Source organism: Cupressus sempervirens, chromosome 2 (genome assembly GCF_028749045.1).
Source record: "Cupressus sempervirens isolate cs-2001-9-10 chromosome 2, ASM2874904v1, whole genome shotgun sequence".
Classification (NCBI taxonomy): Eukaryota; Viridiplantae; Streptophyta; class Pinopsida; order Cupressales; family Cupressaceae; genus Cupressus; species Cupressus sempervirens.
This window is the reverse complement of record NC_143119.1, coordinates 134,247,310-134,259,104: the sequence shown is the minus strand read 5'-3', so window position 1 is coordinate 134,259,104 and position 11,795 is coordinate 134,247,310. Positions and strand designations below refer to the sequence as shown.

General features: G+C 33.2%; 1 pseudogene; it reads right to left on the bottom strand.

Annotated features, from left to right (window-relative positions):
- Positions 1-8,865: 8,865 nt before the first annotated feature.
- On the bottom strand, positions 8,866-9,075 carry LOC149571402 (large ribosomal subunit protein eL38z/eL38y pseudogene; annotated as a pseudogene).
- Positions 9,076-11,795: the final 2,720 nt, after the last annotated feature.

The following is an 11,795-nucleotide window of genomic DNA, read 5'->3' as shown; positions in this document are numbered from 1 at the left end:
TTAAATCCAACATCTAGAAAGTATTTATTTATTTTTGAGTACCACGCCCTTGGGGCTTGCTTAAGATCATATAGTGATTTTCTTAATCGACACACTAAATGTTCTTCACCATATTTAATAAATCCTTATGGTTATTGCATGTAAATTTTTTCCTTTAAATCACCATGCAAAAATGCACTTTATACATCCATTTGAAAATTTTTCCAACCAAACTTTGCAGCTAAAGCAATTATTGTACAAATGAAAATCATCTTATCTATCGGAACAAAGGTTTCAATATAGTCTATACCTTCTTCTTGTGAGAAACCATTAGTCATTAATCTTGCCTTGTATTTTTCAATAGCTCCATCTGATGTGAACTTGGTTCTATAGGTCCACTTGGAGCCAACCACATTTTTGCCTTCTAGAAGTGTTGTTAGTTCTCATGTTCCATTATTTATCAAAAAATTGTATTCTTCTTGCATAGCCACTTCCCATTCATCTTTTCCTTTTGCTTCTTCACATGTGCTTGAAGTATCAACCTGCATCACCTTGGTCATAAGAGCATAGTTAGCAAATATATTTCTAGGACCTTCTTGATAAATTTCTTGGATGCTTCTAAATGTTTTTGGATTTTCATTATCACTTTCACTTGATTCTTCAACTTGAGTCTCTTCCCATGTAGTAGTTTGCTCACCTTGACTTTGGCCATTGGTAAAAGTAGATTTTTCTTCATCAATCAAAATTGGAAAGAAAGATAATGTTGGAGAGTTATTATTCTTAACATCTTCATCAAACCATGCATTTCTTTTAATATAGATTTCATTTTTTTTTGGATTGTATAACCTATGTTCTTTTGATTCCTCACTATATCCAACCATTATGCACTTCTCACTCTTCCTTTCAAGTTTGCTCCTTCTTTCATCGGGAATGTGAGCATATGCATTGCAACAAAAAATTCTAAAATGAGATATTGTAGACTTTCTTCCATTCCATGTCTCTTCTAGTGCTACATTCAAAACTGCATTAGTAGGTGTTCTATTCAAGATATATACGGCAGTAAGAACTACTTCATCCCAAAATTTAGCTTCTAGATTTCTAGAATGAAGCATACACCTAGCCATTTCTATTATAGTTCTATTTTTCCTTTTAGCAACCCCATTTTTTTCGGGTGGATAAGATATAGTTGATCCCTTCTTTTTGCCATGTTCTTTACAAAAATCTAACAAAGCCTTATTCATGTATTTAGTCGCTCTATCAATTCTTATTATCTTTAAGTACTTTTCACTTTGTTTTTTAGTCAAAGCTTTAAACTCCTTAAACTTTTGAAACACTTCATCTTTCTTTTGTAGAAAATACACCCAAATTCTTGTACTATAATCATCTATAAAGGTGAGAGCATACCTTGATCCTCCAATTAATTTTTTTTTAAAAGGACCCATTACATCACTATGAACTAGGTATAGAAGAGTTTTTACTCTCCATGATTTACCTTGAGGGAAACTTTCCACATGTTGTTTTCCCATTGCACATCCTTCGCATACCTTGTGAATTAATGATATCTTTGGAAGGCATGCACCATTTGTAATCTCTCCATAAGCTTGAGACTATGAAAATTGACATGCCCCAAATGCTCATGCCATAACCTGCTCATATCATTATATGGGGCAAAAGTACACATATTTTTATCTCCTCATTTAGAAGTAAATTCTTGAAACTTATATAATCCATTCTCCATTTTACCAATTTCTATAACTCTATAATTATCATTGACATCCTTTATTAAGCACTTATAATTGTAGAATTCTATTTTATGTCCTTGACTTGCAATTTGAGATGCTAAAAGTAGATTTATTTTTAATTTAGGGACTAACTTCACAATTTTGAACTAACCATTATCAACCTTGACATTACCAATCCCTTTAACTTCTAAAGTACTACTGTCTCCCAAATATATTTTCTCTTTAGTATTTTCACTTATTGATTCAAATTGTTCCTCATTACGAGACATGTGTTGTGTAGCACTAGAATCAATAACCCAATCATCTTTAAAAGTATTTTTTCTTTAAGTGCAACAAAAAATGCATTTCTTTTAGAATCACCAAATTTTGGATAATTATTTATCTTTTGTTCTATATCTCTCTTCTTCTTGAAACATGCATTTTCCTTCTGACCTAGCATTTTACCACAATAATAACATTTCCATTTACTTTGTCATGATCTATAGATGAAACACTCTTGTTTTCATACTTCTAATTTATTTCTTTAGATTGATTATCTTTTGACTTCTTGTAATATTGCTTTCCTTTCATTACAAATGCTTGAGATTCACCATCAAATGATTATTTTTCTTTAACTTGTCTTTTCTCTTCTTGAACTAACCTAGCACACAATTCTTTAGATTTAATATTTTTTAATTTATCTGTAGTATCCAAAACCCTTATAAATGATTGATAAGATCTTGGAAGACTTTGTAATACAATTTGCACAAAATCTCTACCATTCTATATCTTTTCCAAGACAAGCAAGCTCACTCTTCTTTTCCTTTATCTTGCTTAAATGTGGGACTATCTCTTGTGAGCTTGATAATTTCATATTATATAACTTAGTAGTGAGAGATAAAATCCATACATCACCTGAATTTTGATATAGATCCTTCAAAATATCTCATACTTTGACTCCACTTTTCTCATTATGAACTTTCATAAAAATCTCTTCTGAAAGTCTAAGCTTGATTAGTGTTGCTGCCTTCTTGTCCCTTTTATCCCAATTATCTTGATCATTTCTTGGATTTTTAGGCATTTATTCACTACAAGTTAAAATATCATAACAATTTTGAAGAGTTAGAGTGATTTCAACATGAGATACCCAATCATAATAATTTTTCCCATTTAATTTAACTATGGGCAGAGTAACACCAAGTGATTCCATTGTTAAATTCTCTCCTTTTTGGATGATAATGAAAGATATTTTAAAAAAATTGAACACCAATCTTGAAATTGAAAAAATCTCACCAATTTGTTGAAGAAAAACCCTTTCTCTTGCTGCAATATTCTTAATTTATCATAAGAAATGTTGGTGTTGCTCACTCCCAAATTTTACACCTGTTGATGTGTGTTTTATGACTCACCAAATAGCAAAACAAAATACTGAAATATCTTATCCTCTCTTGAATAAAGTCTTGTGTATGCTAAGATTGCTAGAAGATCATACAATGACTTCAAGGTTCCTTTAATGACAAGTCTTGATTGTGGATAAGATCGGTGGTTGATGTGATTTGTTGATGATCACAAGGAGCCTTACACGTTTATTTAGATTCATTTCAAGCCATATTGGATGTGGGATCTATCCTAAGGTTTTGCAATGAAGTGTTTTTTTGAAGTTTTCACAAAATATACATAAATTCAATAAGATAGGGTTCAGGAACCCTATTCTAATCCTATGGGTAGTGATAACAACAAATAGTATTCTAGTGGACAAATTCCTCAATTTACCAAATTTTACTTTGCCAAGTTATACTACAACTATGCGTGAATCAGTGCAATCTTCAAGGGTTATGCCAGAGATTTTCATATCACCACATACACCATCATAAAGAAGAATGTAAACGAATGATAGAAGTTGAGCATATGCATGAAAGGGGTTCAAGCTAACTTTACACAATGAGTTAGAATCACTAAAATGTCAAAAGTATGAACCAAAGGAACTCATCAATACACCATCATATTCTTCATTGTAATCACCACATATTTTCTATGCTAAACTTAATCTAATTGAAGAAATTTAGGAGAACAAAGAAGCACTAAGACACATCAAGTATTCACCAAGCTCCAATGAAAACTTTATTATCTTAGTAGCTCATAGAAACAATCTCATAAAAATCTCCCTTTACAAATGAGAAATGAGGCCTTTATATAGGTCCTCGATTACAATGGGTGGCCTAGATGATCACAATAATTGATGGCCAAGATTGTGCCACATCAGCCCTAGTTAGGGTTAGGGCGAAGGAAAGGAATCTATATTAATGCAACAAGCAATTCACTACTATAGTGGGTAAGAAATGTCCACTATGCATGCTCATTTAGGAAGGAGTGGGGTGTAATAAATGATCCCTAAGAACACCCACTATGCATTTAATGCATCTATCCTTGATTTTTCGGCCTGAAGGATCAAAATCGATCTAACACTATTTTCAACTCCTCTGTACTGATGCTTGGTGCAAATTTTTGCTTGAATTCTAGAACTACAATTTCTCTTTCTGCTTGTTCCAAGCTTTCATCCCATTCTGGTAGTAAGTCATCACTAGTGTGCATTATATTTGAAAAGATGGAGAATTTCTCAAAATCATCTCTTTCATATACACTTAGTTGAAAGAATTCCTCTAACTTGACTTTCAAATTATCAGTTGTCATTTCTTCTTCCACCAATCTCTATGATAACAAGGATGCAACTACATTTGATATTCCTTGCTTGATGTTATCAACAATCTTCTTCCATCGTCTGGATTCCTTGGTAAAGCTCTCAAATATTTCCTTAGCTATGATCATTGCACTATACCATCGAATAAAATCATAGACATCCCCCTCGCAGATAACTTGACCATCAATCAATTCTTTCTTTGGGGTCTCCATCAGATTTTGAATGTTGGCAATCACCTATTCTTGGTAAATATGCTCATCCACCCATGATTCCTCCATGAACTGGATCCTAGAGATTGCATCCAATGCCCTATTGTGCACTTGGATTAATTCTTCATCATGTTTGAAGGCTACGTCCTAAATTCCTTCGATCCAAATCTTTGCACCCTGAGAAACTTGCTTGATTCTATCAATACCACCTACCATTTCACTAGAAACACCTATTGAAGGAACAAATGATGGACCTTCCTCTCTTAGTAGATGAGGCAAGTTATTGATGTATTGACATAAAGCCCTAATTTCTCTTTTCTCCTTTTCATACCCTTCTACTTTCTTCAGCCTATCCTTCAAAGCCTATGTGGAGTCATCAAATTCTTCCAATATTTTCTCTCAGGAGGCCCGACCAAGATTTACTTCTGTAACATGATATTCATCCAGAGAAATCTAATTTTCTTGTTTGTCAACTATAGGAGTCACAATCTGCAAGATTCTGGATCCTGATTCTCCTTACATGAATTTAGTATATCTTCTTGCTTTCCATTGTTCTTCTGATCAATTTGATTGGTCCAAAATTTCTTGTAATTTATTTGCTGGATTAACCTCCCTTTGTTGACGCAATTGAATTCACTACCTCAACCATTCTAGAATGGGTATACTTTGGTCTCCTAAAATTACCAATTGTTCTTTCCTTTGGACTGCTCAAATGTTAATCTCCTCTTCACCTCCTAGACTATCCATTGTAACCTCAGGAACTATGGCTTCAACACTTGGAAGATGTATTGCTACTCCTGGAGTTTCTTCCTCTAGTGGACCATCTCCATCATTAATCATTTCTTTCTCTAAGATCATAGTGAGACTTTCCTGTGTAGCAATATGTTGATCTCTTCCTCTTTCTTGCATGGACTTTTCATAGGCATTTATACTTAGCCTATCATCAATTGGCCTATCCAAATTCTCTTCTTGCTCAAATCTCCTTATACTTGTCCCTGCATCCTGCCTTTCAAATGTTTCTATCTCTTGGACACTTGGAGTTTGACTCAGAGAAGAGGGAGCATCTCCATGTTTTTGCTTCTTATTTTGAGGTTCCTAGATGATTTCCTCAATTCTAGGATGCTTTTCTCGAGGTACCTCTTTGCCTTTCTTAGTTACTACATCTTCGAATGTAGATCCTCTTTCCTCAATAGTCCCTTCAGATATTTGTCCTGATATTTCATCGCTAAGTGGTCTCTGGCCGAGCAACCTATATGTAAATCCATTAGCTAGTGCAACTAATTTTTCAAGCTTACACTTGATCCACCACTTTGTAAAATCTAAGATTTCTTTTGAAAGAGCTTTGAGATCTATAATTTCTTTCTTCTTCCAATCATATGGTTGAGCTATCATTTTTGTATTGAATACCCTTCACATCACGTTTGGGTCCTCCTCCATTTGATCAGGAACCTTAAATATGTTGCATGTTCTAATAATGTTCAATGGTAGTCTTGAATGCAACCTTTTTTTAATCTCATTCTCGTCTGCTGCATTTGCCCAAAAGTCTTCAAGGTGAACCTTGTGCTGGTACTTTGATCCTCCTACTGATGAGATCTTGTTGCAAGGATCAAAATCATTCCTTTCTGGATAAAGTGGAAGGTAGAAGAAGTGGAGCTCATCTGATGATCTCTCTTCTACTTTTAGACATGGGCATACCTCAGTTTTCCCTTCTCCTATGGAAAATGGAAACTGCAATCCCAACTTCTTCTTCCCTTTTTGAATCTTTTCATAGGCTGTAAGTTGTTGAGTAAGCTCTAACATGACCATCTTGTCTATTGGGTGCCTAGGAAGTTTGTATGGCTCCGTGGAGAATCCTTGAACTAGGATGTATGAAAAGGTGGGAAACTGAATGAACCAGGCACCATATTCCTCGACCAACTTCATCGCACCTATTGACATTCTTATATGTGGCCTCTTTTGTAGTTTTCTTACTATGTGCATGTAAAATATATCATTAACCCTCATGTAATCATCCTTTGAATACAAATGCAATTGTGGGTAACATTCATGGACTTTGAGGTGTTGGCTTCCACTTCCAATCGGTCCTTTACATCGTAGTCCATCATAATTTGTCCTTCATGCTAGCATGTAGATGACATATGAGCTCATGTAAAATTTCCTTGTATGCTCTAGATTCATCAGCTGTTCATTTAAATTATCACTTATGAGGCCCGCCCAATCTATTTTGTCACCTTCCTCCATCACCTTCTCAAAAAAATACCACATCCAAGATTCAAATCTATAAGAATGAGGCATGCCAAATATGTAACTCAACATCATGACCATGTCACTATATTCCCTCTACAAATTGAACCATACTATTTCCTTAGGAATCTTGGAATGATGTGATCTATTCTTTTTCAACCATCTTTTGTTGATTATTTATTCATAGAAATGGACTCCAGAGGTATAGATTCTTAGTTCTTGCTCCTGTGTTTTTGTGACCATCCTTGGGTGACAAGGAATTCCAAGCACTTCAAAAATAGATGCCAGAGAAAAATTTTCCAGAACATTTCGTTTAGAATCCCTGATGGTTCTGTCTCTAGGACTATAGTGTTTGGTACATTCCACGATTAACTTTGAATGCTGAAAAGGAGGGAAACCAGCTGTAGCAAAAATTCCACTTCTCACAATTCTTGTGGCTAGGTGTGTCAGGTGATAGTCATTGTATCCGAGCATTCTCTACTTAAAATCTTTCAAATCAAGGCCATCAAGGCTTGTATCTTTGATTTTTGCCCACTTTGACACAATTTTTGATTCAGGATAGAATCCTTTCCTTTCATTCTTTATCAGTTGTCCTCGCATTTCTCTTGTTCCCCTAGGCTCTGCAATTCTCCTTTCCTACAAAATACAAAATGCACTCACATAAGACTATGCAAACAAATACAACTTGTCCATAAGACAAAGATTTTGGATTTTTTCCAAAATTTCCACACTCCTTTCAAGATTCACTTTTCAATACTTCTGCAAGAAATATGCAATTTTCACAACTCACTACAAAAAAATTTCCTTTCTGATAAGATTCAAAATCCTCTGCCACGAATTCCTAGAAAAGTCCTCAACAATTTTAGAAAATTTCTCAAAAATCTTCTTCCTTGAACTCCTTGAATCTCACTCCTATTCTCAATTTTTCTCTTAAAATTTCTATGTAAGCATGAATGAATGAGAGGGTTTCTTATATAAATCATCCTTCAAAAAAAATGCCTTTAAAGCTATAGACTAAAATTAGGTAGTTGCTTTACTTAGCCATCAAGGTTTCCATCTTTTGTGCCACTTGTCACTTTTTTGCTGTTTGTTTCAAAAAGTTTCTATAGTTGATGCTCTTAGCTTCATGATGAAGCTAAGTATTTCTTTATCCCTTTTTTTATCTTTTTCTTTTTGAATTTTATTAATTAAATATCAATTAAAATCAATATTTAATTAATTTCCATATTTCAATTAAAAAAAATTAAATTCATCTCCAACTTTTCTCCATTTATTATTATTATTTTTGGATTATTATTTAAACAATCAAATTAAATATCAGTAAAACTAATATTTAATTTTTAATGTAAATCCAAAAGAAAAATCTTTCTTGAAAGAAAAAATCATTTTTTTCTTTTCTCTGAATCCAACTTTTCAACTACTGCTCTTTCAGATATTTTATCCTTGCCTCTTCCCTAGCTTCATATCTATCTATAACCTGAGCATATGTAGCTGGATCATGGCCATTCCATCTATCCCGTTTGCCATCCTAATCAAGCTCAAAGTTCTCCACTTTCTCATCAGGTGTTATTCGCTTATTTGTCCATTTTGCTCCAATTTTACGAGGTCTTTCTATACAAGATTTGGAATCATGTGTCATTGCCCCAAATTTTATGCATGCTCCCTTTCTATATTTTTTAGCCTAGTGAACCTTCACACCTCTATCATACCAGTCTTTTGAATAGTGTGGATCTAACTTCCATTTTCTTTACACATTTAGGCCAAAAAATAGGGCTTCTAAAAAATAAAAAACACAAAATTTTGCCCCATGAAACCTCATAGCTAAAAATGTGCTAACACATTTTCAAGATGTACGTGTTCTAAAAATTACTATGAAGTTGTCACACAGATATAGGGTACTTAACATGCTAAAGTCAAAAAGAAATCCTTGCACAACAAAAAATGAGAGTCCTTAAAACAAAGTAGCACATTTAGATATCCAAGGCCCTGTTAAAACTTGCACTTTCGTGGTAAATTACGGGTCATGAACAGTCAAACCTGGTGGAAGGGATTGCTTGAGCTTGTCAGCATTCTCTGATTGAAAAACATAGAGAGTGTATAGGTATTTTGAACATCTAACCTTAAACTTCACAACATCTTTGCTCCTCTTAATCTTTACAGACCTTGCATCTTTACGATGTGCAGTGAGAAGAAAATCCTTGATTTCATTTATTTGCTTCAGCATTGTGAAATACTCAAAATCTGACAACCCAAGGGTGGCAGCTCCCCTCCTCTGATACTTTTTCCCTGAATTGATGTTAAAAATGCAATTTCACAATAGTCGGGGATTAGCCTTCCAAAGGAAACTTTCCTCAGCCAGAGCAATTATGTGCTCCACAATTTGTGGGAGCAAGATTTTTTCTTAATGAAGGATTTTATCCTTCATCAAACATTCCACGACTAGCCCAATTTTGCACTCCAACATTTATGAGGAGCAAGCTTTTTGCTGAGTGAAGGATTTTGTCACTTGCACAATATTTCATCGCCAAATTAAATCTGTGCTCCATGATATAAAGCAGGCTTTTCTCCAAACGGAGGATTCTGTCCTTCATGTAATAATCCTCCACTATCCTAAAATCCCGCTCCATGGAATGTTGAAATCACAGTTTTAAAATAGTTGGGGTTCTTTTCACTTTGACTATTCCTTTGGTTTTGTTGACCTGTGCTCCACAAAATACAGAAAAAACTGGCAAATTTAGAAAAGCAGGGGTCCCAGGCTTGGGCAATGGTGACTGTCAGTCACAACATCATCTGCAAGTAAAAACATTCATACCAAAAGCATCATATATAAACAACCCAAAGAACTAAAATAGCTCTGATACCATGATGAACTAAATAAAAGAGCAGCAAAACAAGATTCAACATATCAAATATGTACACTTTATTATTAAAGCACTATAATTTTTCTTCATGTATTTACAGCTGACATGAATGCTCTATTTATAGAGCTTATACATATTTCTAAAGACTTCTTAAGAAGCTTCAAGAAAGAAAGCATTCTAGAGATTTCTATATATTTTTAAATTTATGTATTACTCAAAGAAGGAAGCTTCATGGGTAGTAGAAAGTTCTTGAGCATGCATTAAATGTATTTCTGCCACTGAATAAATAAACATTATTATAACAATGTCTTTAGTTGTCTTGAGTGTAAAAATTGAGCAATTTAATTACTTATAGCAGCATTACCTTTATCTAAAATCAAAATATATTTTATTGTACTTTGATTTCTTCATATTGGATAATAGATTATCATGTGTACATCGGATGTCATATATGTTCTTGTAGATTGGTTTTTGTTTTGAAAATATTTACATTTATATGAATTTTTTTTTTTCATATTTGTTAATTTTCAAAATCTAAAAGGACTTTTTCTATTTATAAGTATTGTGTTGTAATACTCTTCCAAACAAGTAAATAGATGGTAACTTCAAACTTCAAATTTAATGTACGCATATATCGTCTCTGAAGAAATTTAAGCCAAAAAAATCTGATAAAAAAATTGTGCATATAAAAATCTTTTTTTTTTTTAATTTGTTTGCCTAATTTTCAAAGGAGAATATATTCCATAGCAGTATGAAACTTCAATGTACTCCAGCAATTGAAACAATTTAATGGAAAGGTGCAGTAAAGTATGCCTATTGATTTAATTTATTTAAATCCTCACAACTATGGCAGCAATATTTTGGGGTTTGAATTAGAGGCAGAGTTGTAATCAGTCTGCAAAGAATACAACAATTTTCAAAATTTCCACATTACTCTTTCAAATTTTCCACATTAATTAGCTTCAGAGAATAAAATTTAAATATTGTTCTTATAATCACATATAAGATATTGGTTACTTACCATTCATTAACAAAATTCGACTCTACTTCTACTATGAATTTTGGCCCACTTTAAATATCCTGAAACTTGTTACAAGATGCTTATAAAGCTTTTATCAGGTACCGGTCATTTAAAACAAGAGTTGCAGGGCAACCAAGTTCCTGTTGAAGACGATAGAGGTTTCATGCTTAAATGGAAAGGTTCCTTGATTTACTATAGGTATCTAGGAAGATGCAAATTTCTCATGTTGTAAAGGATAGTAGAGTGACAGTAGAGTGCTACTATACATATGCCCTCAACTGAGATCAATTGAAATCTTGGGAAAGATGTGCATAACAATAATGTTCACAAGAGAGATAGAAATGTAATGAAATGCAAATTTTAACATAATGAAATAGTGTCAATATAATTAAGAAAATTGTTCTAGTTTGATAGAGCTTGTCCTTGTAACAATTTTAGCTATTACTGGAGGTAACACTATTAGTGCACTGCATACTGTCAATATCATAATGATATTGAAAAGGAAATAAATTTGTAAATGTCCAAAGAATTCAAGAAAGCATGTGAACAATACTTCATGAATGACTGAATCTGTTTGATTTTTGATGTGTCATAATATATATCTTGAACTTCAAGTAGATGTTGCAGATAAAAGTTTGGAGATTAGCTAACAAATGGATAGAAGATAGATTTGAAGCATACTGCATAACAATACTTCATGAATGACTAAATCCGTTTGATCTTCACGTGTCATAATATATATCTTGAACTTCAGGTAGATGTTACAGATAAAAGTCTAGAGATTAGCTAACAAATGGATAGAAGAGAGATTTGAAGCATACTGCATAACAACAACATTAGTAGCATATAACAATTATTTCAATAAAGAAAATGGAAGCCAATAAACTTACATTAATTAAAGAAAATATAGAAGTTATCTTGGACTAGTATTGAAGTATATAATGCTCGTAAAAAATATAACACCTAAAGCACTCATGTCTAAAGGATAACAGTAAATATTGAATAGGGAAGATAAGGAAAGACGTTTCAGTAACCTGTTGAAATTTTCTAATGAGAACAGTA